The sequence below is a fragment of the Bombyx mandarina genome, chromosome 13 (genome assembly GCF_030267445.1).
Source record: "Bombyx mandarina strain Sakado chromosome 13, ASM3026744v2".
Taxonomy (NCBI): Eukaryota; Metazoa; Arthropoda; class Insecta; order Lepidoptera; family Bombycidae; genus Bombyx; species Bombyx mandarina.
The window spans coordinates 13,019,283-13,032,121 of record NC_143220.1 but is presented as its reverse complement, the minus strand read 5'-3'; the positions used below and the strand labels follow the sequence as shown (position 1 = coordinate 13,032,121).

Sequence of the window (12,839 nt, the reverse complement as noted above, 5' to 3'; positions counted from 1 at the left end):
ATAAATTACAGTTTCCGAAGCGAAGCGAGGGCGGGTCGCTAGTAATATAATATATTCGAAAGTTACATTAGATCTTCGTGCGGCATCAGCTCCGCGCAAATATCTAACTGCGTTCAGACTTTCAAGTGTACATGTATCCGCGACTTTAGAACTCGTTATCGTGTGAGGCCGGGCCCGCGACTTCTTCCCGAACAACAAATGCTTTGTCAAACTCCAGCCCGCCGGGTTACCCCGCTTCAGATAACCGACTTGTTGTTTCGAAACTTGCTCGGTTTGTCGCGTGCCTATTTCTTTTCGACGTCCTGTTTTGACTTTGAGATATCACTGTGCTACTAAGGTAAGCTTGTTGTTCGAAATCATTGGTTGATAATTGATATTGATAATTGGTAACCGGGTACGGACAAAAAAGCAATTCAAAAAGTAGCTAGGGATGGGTTGATTAAAGAAAAACGATCATTCGATCGCTAATTTTATTAGATATTAATGATTTCAATTTCAAACTACTACATAAAATTTATAAAATTCTAACATTAATTCCCTTCTTGAGGTCAAGCATCAATCACATATAATATTACATTAAATACGATATTATATAACATATACCACATTATACATATAGTGGCAAAAAATGTCTTTTTTTTTATATTTTAATTTACAAAATTCATCTATGATTTCACTTACACTTTAATTTAGCCCCAAATGACGTCACGTCGTCATGTTGCACTTGTTTAGTTTCGTAACGCTTGCGCAAGAATTTATAAATTATTTTTGGCCCTATAACCTTGTCATGGGTCTTTTTTATACCCTTACTTCCATGACGATTTTCTTGGGATAGTTGCAGTGGTTTCCCCTTGCCTTCTGCACCAGACTTTTTGAGGTTATTTGAACCTCAAGGCCTCTGAAGCCTCTTCTGACCACTGGCCACACAGCTTAATAGTTCTGTACACGTTTTTCACAAATTGCGTTCCATGCGCAACAAATCCGTTACTATAAAATTAAATTCCATAATTTATAAAAAAAATGAAAACAAAATCTTCTTAGATCATAGTCTGCCGATTCAGTTCCAAAACATAAGTTTAAACGACTGAAATCTCATCACAATAATTATCTTAGGAATCAACACTGCAACCGCTACCTGAGTGAAAATCCTAAATAGATCATCCTTAATAGCATTAGAGCGAAAGAGAGTTCCCTTATACAGTGTTCTTATGGAGGCTTTACATGGCTTCCCGGGGCTCATGCGGGGCCTTAATCCACGTTACGTAATAAAGGAGCACTTTTTCGGATCTCCGGTAGATAAGGGAAGGTGAGCGACGATATATCAAGAGATTAGTCGATTGCTCCCGTCGTCAGAGGTGACGTTGAATCTAAAGTGGTTGTCGTAGTGAGGTGGGTAAAGTTAATATCGATTTTGGATTTATTTAAATTAAAATACATTAAGCGACCGGATAGATACCAGTATCAGGAAACCTGGACGTCAAAGGCTACTCAAGGCATGTTAAAGGTTTTTTGAGCCCATAGACATCTACAACGTAAATGCACCACCCACATTGAGATATAAGCTCTAAGTCCTCAGTATACTTACAACGGCTACCCCACCCTTCAAACCGAAACGCATTACTGCTTCACGGTAGAAATAGGCAGGGTGGTGATACCTACCCGTGCGGACTCACAAGAGGTCCTACCACCAGTAATTACGCAAATTATAATTTTGCGGGTTTGATTTTTATTACACGATGTTATTCCTTCACCGTGGAAGTCACATAAAGGTTTTGCTTTCAGAAGTATTCTTTCTCGTCATTCGAATTACAGTATCATAATATTTAAAAAACTTCTAGTATAAGACTGCGTGTGTGTCCGTATGGCAGGCGTTTGAACTTCCACAATATATTACTGACAATTTGTAAAATATTTATTTACGGTACTGACCCGTTATTTATTAAATGATTATATATTTAGATCTGGTAGTAACTTTGAACCTAAACTATTTTATTATAGTAATAAACTTATGAATATTGTTGACGTTCTTAGTTTGTATGTTTATTTGTGTTCCGTACCACAGCTTCAAGAAAATCAATGGAAAGTCGCGCAAGAGTAAACCACCAGTAATTACGCAAATTATATTATCATTTTGCGGGTTTCATTTCTATTACACGATGCGTGGAAGTCAATCATACGAATGCAACGGATGTCTTATCCTTTAGGCCACGACGGATTTTTAAACATCACTACATCTCTTATACTGAAAACGCTGGTAGAGTGCTGTCTTACCGTCTTTAGGTACCACCACCTTTCCCAAAGCTGTCGCGAAGTGTTGTATTTCAAACATATATACATAAATAACATAAATTATAATTAACATTTGCAATTCATTTTAAAGTGATTGGAACTATCGATATGAGAGGAAAACATCACTAATTGAGGAAGTAACTCCATAAGTTAGCACAGCAAGCCAGATCCCGTCATTTATCACATTGTAAGGTGACATATTTCGGCGTCATGTAAGGTAATACACGTAAAGACTGCGCTGCTAATTTACCTTTTTCATTTAAGTTTATAATGTACTTAAACGAAGTAAATGCTTCCCTCACTATTCTCTTTCAGTGCACAGACGACCATGCCGGTCGTGTCAGTTAGAGATTTCATTGTATCAATTCATTTTTTCTTAACATTTGTTATACAGCGTAAATGGTGTAATTTCATTGACAGATTAAGGAAAGCGAAGAAGATACTGCCACCTCAACAATACGGAATACCAATAACTGAATTTAAATTAAGTTTTTAATCCCTGTCATGGAAATCAATATAACTACGTTATCACCACCACGACACCTTCAAACCACTAAGAATAACCCCTTCGCGGCAGAAATAGGCAGAATGGTAGTACTTGCTTACGTATCCCTTAATCTTTACTACCTACAGAACTATGAACAAGTATGTCTTTAGTCTTGAAGCACCACCACCAATCATGATTGAAATACGGATATCAAGCCAAAAACTGCTGACACTAGAGCCGTGTTCAGATTAGCGAAACACAAAACTATCGTCACGCGATATTTTAACACAATAGTAATAAATTTGTGATGTTAATGAATTTTTTCATTCATTTAAAACATGCACATCACTAAACTGAACCTAGCCACTCGAAATAACTCACAAACCGGGGTATACTAATATATCGTGTGTAGCGACATATCTGGGTGTCATGTTAAGTTTGAACGCTACCTGAGGCGATAGACTCGCAGAACCGCGCGTCTGTGCTTAGACTATAAATTTTGTTTCAGGTAAATTAGTAAAAGTTTCATTTTGCTTTTAATTTCAATAATGTACCAACAGAATGTGTTTGTCATGGTAGCGTGTTTCGAGACTTCGCTGTTGACGATAATTATAACCGTCGATACATTATTTCCCGGTAAATATGTACGTATAGTTTTGTAAATATAAAACAATATCGTACAAACTTTTGTGAATTTTTAGGAACGGTTCTATTGAAGGTTTAGATGTGTCTTTTCCCAAACCTTCCTCACTTAAGCTATGTGTGCGCTTTGTATTTGAGTTAATGCTTTTTTTTTCTCCACTATTTATTTATACACCTTTCTGCCGCAAAGCAATTGGATTAAGCGTTTCTATCGGTAATCTTTGGATAAAACATCTTTTTTCTTCCTCTTAAGCACAAACAACCTCGAGGAGCTATTCTCATTAATAAGCAAGCTTACGGAACATAGTCCGGGAGACTTTGCTAAGATCGGCTATGGACATCTATTGACATCTAGGATCACACACATAGCTAGCTAATTTAACATCAAGAGCAATATTAAAAATGATGACAAAAACAAAAACATAATATTGTTAAGCATCATCACCATTCTCCTGCCCTTCTCCCGATCACCTGGAGTCGGTGCAACATGTTTTCTCCTTCTATACTCCTCTATCATATACCAGTTCTTCGCTCACTCCCCTCTTACACATATCGTCTTTCACGCATAAAAATATATATTTTTATATTAAAAAAAAAACACTTTTTTCTAAAAATGGTTCTGTGTTTCGATATTTTTCAATTCAATTCAATTTAATTCGTTCAATGTTTTTTATTCGTTGAACATAATTCTGAGCGACTGGATTGTTTAGACATAGTTATAAATTATTCGACTGGAAAATACTTCAAGAGACATTAACAAATAAACGTCAATATTTATTTACCATTTAAACTGGATGCTTATTCGCCTCCTCAATTAGAAATAAGTCCCAATTGAGATACTTCGTGGCTTTAGGCTCTGTCACACAGAATTATCTGACACAGTGTCGTAATAGCTCTCTAACAAAAAAAAAACAGTTTTTTTATCTTATTACTTTCGTTTGTTGCCTAATCTTAAGGCTTTAGGTATCCAAGAATAAGATAGAATTTTCCTTTTGAATTACGTTTTGTGGAATGAAGTTGCTAAAAAATCTAATTACATACACGATCCGGGTGGCCGAGCAACATATAGCCCTAAACACGTCCTTTCGGATCCTCCCTCTCCACTATCGGTGCTTTTAAGCATTCCATAAACTGGTCACTGTTCTCGTCACACAAATACGACGAAGATTCGACAGGCAACTCAACATGCAGATACAACCCACTTAGTTTCTCACCGGATCTTCTCAATAGATCGCGATTCCGATCCGGTGGTAGATTCAGGGAAGCACTGCTTTTGCATGTTAGCATGTTAGCAAAGTCTCTCAGACTGAGTCCTCCGAGCTCTTCTACACATTTAGGGACAAAAATAGCCTCTCAAGGCTACTAGTAATTAAATAGACAAAAAGCTAAAAGATGTTACTTGATGATTGACATTAGTATGTAACATTAAACTTGTTTCAGGGTTGAGTTACAATCTTTTAACGTAATTTTCACAGACTTAAAGATGTCTAATTAACTTGAATTTGCACCTAAATCACGTACCAACGACAATATAATTATTTTACTGATTTAATTGACCCTAACATGCTCATAAAAATGAGGGTGTATAAGAAGAAAAATAAACATCATGTCCGAACTTTCGGACCGTGTGTATATATGCTGAATCTACTAAGGATATTATCTTGTCGTGCCGAAATGAAGAGTCAAACAGACGACCCTACATCCGGCTTGTGTTTTCGCATCGGTGGACCAGAAAGGGTTGCAATTATGAAAGGGTTTAGTATACCTACAGGTGGCGTTTAAATCCAGTAAGAAGTCATTTACACGAAACTTCAAACGTTTCACGGCGGTTTGATAAAAAAACAGTTCATTTTGGCATTACATTCGCAGTCTAAATTCATTGAATCAATGTCTTTTTTTTTGCTTAGATGGGTGGACGAGCGCACAGCCTACCTGGTGTTAAGTGGTTAGTGGAGCCCATAGACATCCACAACGTAAATGCGCCACTCACCTTGAGATATAAGTTCTAAGGTCTCAAGTATAGTTACAACGGCTGCCCCACCCTTCAAACCGAAACGCATTACTGCTTCACGGCAGAAATAGGCAGGGTGGTGGTACCCACCCGCGCGGACTCAGAAGAGGTCCTACCACCAGTAAATGTGTGGTATTCCTGTATTATTTTTATTAGTTTTGATAATTGTCAGTACGCACAATTGGGTATTAGCACAGTACTTCAGAAACAGTCTGTATTTAGGCTCAGAAGGTAGAAAACTATTTTATAAGAGTCTTCAATGTCAATATCAGTAGATGCGTTCAGATTATGATATATTTGGGCTTTGGATATGTTTCTTTGGTAACATGTTAACGTCAGCTAGAAAGAGTAACACCCTTTTAAAACATTAAAAAGGTCAGCCATATTTTGATAATTATGTAGCTCTTTATAGAATTTACATGTACAAAATGCAGCATTATAAATATACATTTAGTACGTGATAATGAATACATATTAATTTAACTTAATTGATAAATGTCGAACCCCAAATATAATTTCGGTGTTAAGGAACAATTTTGTCTCGTATTTCGATACAACGTGTAAGTATTTACCACGCGCCGCAGAATGTTGTTCATCTACACATCTGTATTCCATTAGTAAATATGGTTCAACCTACCCTCAGACGTCCAGTATTATGTGCCCCTCCCTGCCCCCTCCTGCTGTTTCGTAATTGGTCGAAACATGGGAAGGGAGCCTTTAATCAGGGATCCGTATAAATTGGTCTTCGGCTAAGACGCAACAAGCGCCTGAGGTGCCATCAAGCAGGTAACGGGTTGATCAACTAGGGCTGTCCAAAGCAACAAACAACATTTATAATTATTTATTATTTATAGCTATTAATATTGTTTATTACAATCGAAACCCAGTCAGGCTCCGCTGTGACTAGCTAAAGATAAGAAAAACGTCAGTTTATTAGAACCTCTTATGCGCTACCTGTCCAACGTAAATAGTATGATTAAAAACCTTCTCTAAGAAGCGTAAATGTAAATCATTAATTTTATTCATCATATTGCGTTTATTTTATAAATCCAAATTCTAGTTTAAGTAGTCAACAAACAAACATTAACCTTGTGCGGCTTAGGCGCTCAGTATCATCAATATTGTGAAGACCCGTTTGGATTGAACAGCCACTATTAAGAGCTCCTTCTACGCAAAGTGTAACTTGCCTTTCGCAAACGAACGCATGTCGCATACATGCTGCTGTCAAAGAAATATTCAAGTTCGCATCCTGTAATCTTTTATCGGAATAGAACTAAATGATGGATAATACCGATGGACAGACAGACAGTTAATGGAAAACAATGAGACTCACGGGAAAAGTTATGAAAAATCTATTTGAAAACTGTTATTGTATTTATCTATTTTCTTTAATTTTCCTGAACCGTTGACTTCATTAAAACTACCTTAACGTTCTTACGGAAGTCTTGCGCGACCACGAAAACTATTAATTATTGGAAACGTCGGAAAGAATGTTATAAGAAAAGAAAAGAAAGGATTAAACCGTAAACTTTGTTTTAATTATAAAATTAATCTTTTTCGCAGTGAGTGATTCGTTTGGCCATTGTTACAATTACGTAAATGATTTTTTTAAAGTTCGCTGTCCGATTTTCTGCCATAAATTCGCCTTTGCCCAAAATATCATTTAAGTTCCAAATTAGGCTCAGTCGTTAATTTCTTAAAACATTTCTCAATAAGAATTTAAGTTTAGCCGAATGTTGAATTTTATTCCAGCTGAGCAAACCGCCTTATGGACCTGACCAACTTCACTAATGAAGTCAACGTTTCAATTTTGTGATATATGAGTGGTCTAAATGGTTCCTGAAAGATGAATGCACAGGAAAATTAAACACTTATTCCTTTTACGAAAACGTACAAAACTATTCATATAATTAATTTATCTAAACTAATATCTAAATCTACAGTGGTTTTTACGGATGTTCCGTTATAACTACTGAACCATGCATCCGATTGACTTGAAACTTAGTATACATGTATAAAATACATGTACTTAATGGATAGGCTAATATTTATATGAGTGTTGGACTCCCTCCACTAGTTGCGGGGGCGTTGATGATGAGAATATTTGTGGGGGTGAGAAATATTAATGTCAATTTTAAATGCCCAGCGAAGCGGACGGGTACAGCTAGTATTATCGAATTCTCCACGCTAAAGTGACAGCCCTGTATTAAAAACATGTCAGCTAGCCGTAATCTCGTTCGGATCGCGGGCACGAATTTCATAAGTGCTCGCTTTAGTTAATGGATGAAAACATTAACTCCCCATGGACCTGTATTCAGGTAGGTGACTTTATTCCTGACTCAACAGCGTTTCCATATGCGATTTTAATTTATCCTTGGCTTACTAAGTTTTAATCGCTTAAAATGTGCTTGGAATGCACTATATTTATGCAATAGATCAGGAGAAAAATAAATATATAGGTATGTATTTTTTTACAAGCATCCAATCCACGAAATTCGTCACTAACTGCTCAAGCTACAAAATAATTTTACTTATACATTACAATTTCCTTTAGGCTATATCTCAGAGAAATTTTGAAAAAAAGGCAAAAATCGCTGCTGATAATGCTCTGGAGACTGTAGATCCACCTTTTTTTTATTGCTTTGATGGTTGGACGAGCTCACAGCCCACCTGGTGTTAGGTGGTCACTGGAGCCCATAGTCATCTACAACGTAAATACGCCACCCACCTTGAGATATAAGTTCTAAGGTCTCAGTATAGTTACAACGGCTGCCCCACCCTTCAAACCGAAACGCGCTACTACTTCACGGCAGAAATAGGCGTGGTGGTGGTACCTACCCGTACGGACTCACAAGAGGTCCTACCACCAGTACCTCATCACCAAACATCCGTTTTCGGGCTATATTTTAAACTACTATCAACTGGCTCTTATAAAGAGGTTCATTGTTAGCAACCTTGTCGCACTACCGTGTGTCATCAATGGAAATGTCAAACAAAAAATCTTCAAAGATCTTCGTCTCGAGACCCTCCGAGTCGGATTCGACGACTAATCTCTTCGAATCCGCTGGATTCTAACGATGCGAAACGATCTTTTTGGAGAACCTTGAGGTCGCCTATGTTCAACAGTCGACGTTTGTGTGATGATGATGATATTAACGTGCTCATAGACAACCTGGTGTTGAGAGGTTATCAGCGCTTATAGATATCACAATACAATTACCACACTCACAACAAGTCACAGTTATAGTTATTTTTAATTATTTATAACTAGCTGACCCGGCAGACTTCGTAGTGCGTCAATCGATAAATAAAATACCTAAGCTTTTGTATAAAATAAGCTTAAAACAAACAAAAGGAATCCGTCCGACGGGGGACACATCAAAGGAAAAACAAAATTGTTATTTTTATTTAATTCCGAGCATTTTCATATTTATCTAACCTTTTAAGCCTTCTCTGGACTTCCACAAGTAATTTAAGACCAAAATTAGTGAAATCGGTCCAGCCGTGTTCGAGTTTTAGCGAGACTAACGAAAAGCAATTCATTTATATATATACTTATATAGATTACCGTACCTTCAAACTATATAAATTATTTAAATGATAAAAGGCTATCATTTATTTCTGCCTAAAACAAATCAAATATAACAGGATAAAGCCCCTCATAATTATTTTTAAAATTAAACACTAATTAAATATGTATGCAATGTATTTCTGTTTATTGTGTTTTTTTTTTTTGCGCAAATGTGAATATGCGAGTTACAGAGAACATTAGAATTCTCGGAAGGCATTTGGTAAATCGGCAGACAGATATGAGTAGAAATCTATTGACATACATTCAGAATCCGAGCCTACATTGAGCCGGGGAGTCGCGCGACATTTCAATTAGACCGATTGCTTGCTCAGCGTCGGGCCTACGACAAATAGCGGCTTTGTGCGCCGAGTGTCGCCTCTCGCGTCTGTCGAGGGCTCATCATCAGCCAATATGCTGATGAGATTGACGTATACGGTACCCTTACATTTCATTTACATTTGTAGCTATTTTAGTACCGTATCTTTTTTTTTTTTTTTTTTATTGCTTAGATGGGTGGACGAGTTCACAGCCGATCTGGTGTTAAGAAGTTACTGAAGCCTATAGACATCTACAACGTAAATGCGCCACCCACCTTGAGATTTAAGTTCTCAAGTATAGGTACAACGGCTGCCTCGCCCTTCAAACCGAAACGCATTATTGCTTCACGGCAGAAATACGCAGGACTTTGGTACCTACCCGCGCGGACTCACAAGACGTCCTACCGCCAGTAAACCTATGGACATTACATACCGACATCCACTTGGAAACGTAGAGTAAGTCATAAAAAGTGGACCACCGGTCCGCTCTTCAAATTGTAACGTGCGATGGACTCGCTCGCGGGTCGCGGCTATATCAATGTGGTCTTCAGGAAAATGATCAATTTTATTACAGTATAATTAATTATAAATTCATAACGTTTAATCTAAAAATCGTATCGCGTACACTCAGATGCAGTTTATTGTTGAGGACAGACGTGGTGACACTAAACACATTCGTAGAATCCTTTTAGTTTCGGTGCCACGAAACGATATAAATCTAAGGTGAGTATTAATTCGGTTTCAATCAATTTTACATATATCTACTATCCACAAGCGATCTTAACGTTTAGCTGCATCACAAATACACCTTAACAACATTTCTGCTAATAAAATTTAAATTGAAACATCTTCGAGTTGTTCTTTGCCAATAAGTTTGATCTCACGACGCAAGGTAGAAACTTATAACTCAGGTCTAAAGGTTAGGGGGCGGCATTTACTTTGTTTTTTTTTCCTACCTAAGCTGATAGCCTTGAGAGGCTATTTCAGCGTAACCTTAACTAGTAGGAGCTCACGGGGCTCAAACCGGAGTGATGCTAACACTGACCCTAGCAAGAGCAGTGCTTCGCAGAATCTATCACCGGATCGGTAACGCGACCCACTGGGAAGATCCGGCGAGAAATTCAGTGGGCTTACGTTATTGATGTCTCTCCCGCACATCATGCCTCTAACCTTAGCTGCAAAGTAATAATTTTAACTGTCATCTTCCAGAGAAGGTTTGTGAGTTAAAGCTGTGGAAATGCGCAATGCACCTATGAATTTTACGTGCCGGACTTGCGGCTGTTCGATCATCACTAGAGTCGAACATGTCAGTACGATAAAGACTCATATGATTGCTTTTCTGCTGTGCATAATAGGGTAAGTTGTTTTATTTAATTACATCTATATCTATATAAGGAATCTATATATATAAAAATGAATTGCTGTTCGTTAGTGTCGCTAAAACTCGAGAACGGCTGGACCGATTTGGATAATTTTGGTCATAAATTATTCGTGGAAATCCAGGGAAGGTTTAAAAGGTGAGAAAATATAAAAAAGCTCGGAATTATATAAAAACAAACAATTTTGTTTTTCCTTTGATGTGTCCCCTTGATCTGTCTTTTATTTATCGATTGAAGCACTACGAAGTCTGCCGGGTCAGCTAGTTTGCAATATAAATGATTTCATCTCAACGAATTGGTTATATTTGTTGCGATTTTATTTTATTTCACTGAACAATAAATTTTACACTACTGTAATAATTACTAAGCAAACCTAGTTTTCTTTACTACTTTACTATAAGAACACATGAACAAAGTGTTTTAGCCTTAATAGATCATTGGACTTGATTGACAGTTCAGTCAAACATTGTCAGTGACTTTTACTGGTGTTAGGACCTCTTGCGAGTCCGCACGGGTAGGTACCAACACCTCACCTATTTCTGCCGTGAAACAGTAATGCGTTTCGGATCGAGGGTGGGGCAGCCGTTGTAACTACACCGAGACCTTATATCTCAAGGTGGGTGGCGTATTTACGTCGTAGATGTCTATGGGCTCCAGTAACCACTTAACGTCAGGTGGGCTGTGAGCTCGTTCAAACATCCACGCAATAATAATAATAAAACGAATCTTTATCATTACTGTGTTCGGCCACAGAGTCTTACATACCATAGCCCCTAGGCGAACGTACCTCCTGGAAGGTTCGGCCCTGGCTTAGAAAAAAGGCACCTCTAAATATGCTAGTTAATAGCAGACGGGCTCCAGTAACCACTTAACACCAGGTGGGATGTGAGCTCGTCCACCCATCTAAGCAATAACAAAAAGAAAACTTGATTCTTAGAGGCATTAGTTAAAATAGAAGTTGACGTTAAATTAAAATTACTTAATAGCTTTATTGATCTAGATTGTAATCCTAGTATTGTGCCGCACCTAGGTTTTGGTGCATTACTTAAATAAAAAAAATAAAAAAATACTTTAATTTCCTTTTATAACTAAAATATGTTTCAGGTGTATACCATGCGCTTGCCTACCTTACTGCATGGATAGTTGTAGAAATACTGTTCATTACTGTCCAAACTGCAACACAGCTCTTGCAGTCCCAGGCTCTTCGTAATACAATTGCAGTACAATTTTAATCCATTTCAGTGGAGGTTCTCTTCTCTTACTGTTAATATAGTATCTCCCCTTGAGATCTTATCCTTGTTTAACCTATCCAATATGAAACAATAAATAATGTTCATGCGATAACCTATTTGTGTGTTTTTTTTTTCACGACTGTACTCACTTTTTTATTTATTATTTTATTTATACTTATTGTACACAAAAAGAAAATACAATCAAAAACAGAATTAAAGAATGTCTAAATACTATGTACAAAGGCGAGCTTAACTCATTCATGAGTTTTCTTCCAGCAAACCATTATCAGAGAGAAATACAATGTATAAGAGGGGAATAGTGTACAATATAAGACCTATCAAAGCATGATTTTTAAACTAAGCATTAAAAAAATAATCTAATATTGAATGAAAAATACATATAAATAAAAATACATAAATCAATAACTTAAATACGATTAAAGTGACAGGAAATGTTTCTTCATTTGACTCTTAAAAACTTCTAGAGAGCAACTAGCTATATTTATTTATTTATTTTTATTTATTACATTACATGTAAAATTTACACTGGCGGAATTAATGCCTAAGGCATTCTATACCAGTCAACCAAAGGTAGTGCAGTAAATAGTGGTAGGTTCAATGAAATTTATATAAAATTGTAAATACATGCACAAAAAGAAATATAAATACGTAATAATATGTAACATGTAATAGTTATAAGTTATTGGAAAGCTATAAGTTTCCCGGGGAGTCACTAAAGCTACGGTTTACTTAAACCAAATTATCTCCACGTAAAAATATTTATAAATTTAATTGTCAAGATTTGGGAATAAATGTTTTGAAAGACTCTCTTGAAGGTAAATAATTGATATTTAATAATTATTTAAGTAATAAATGATAACTTGTCAAGTGTTATTCTCGTAGTGACATAT

The 12,839-nt window shown here is 36.7% G+C and overlaps 1 long non-coding RNA gene across 1 annotated transcript; it reads left to right on the top strand.

The window, feature by feature from the left end:
* Positions 1-9,818: 9,818 nt before the first annotated feature.
* Positions 9,819-12,044, top strand: LOC149501660 (uncharacterized). Its single transcript, XR_016324122.1, has 3 exons — positions 9,819-10,040; positions 10,527-10,673; positions 11,801-12,044. It is a non-coding gene; the product is annotated as an uncharacterized LOC149501660 (long non-coding RNA).
* Positions 12,045-12,839: the final 795 nt, after the last annotated feature.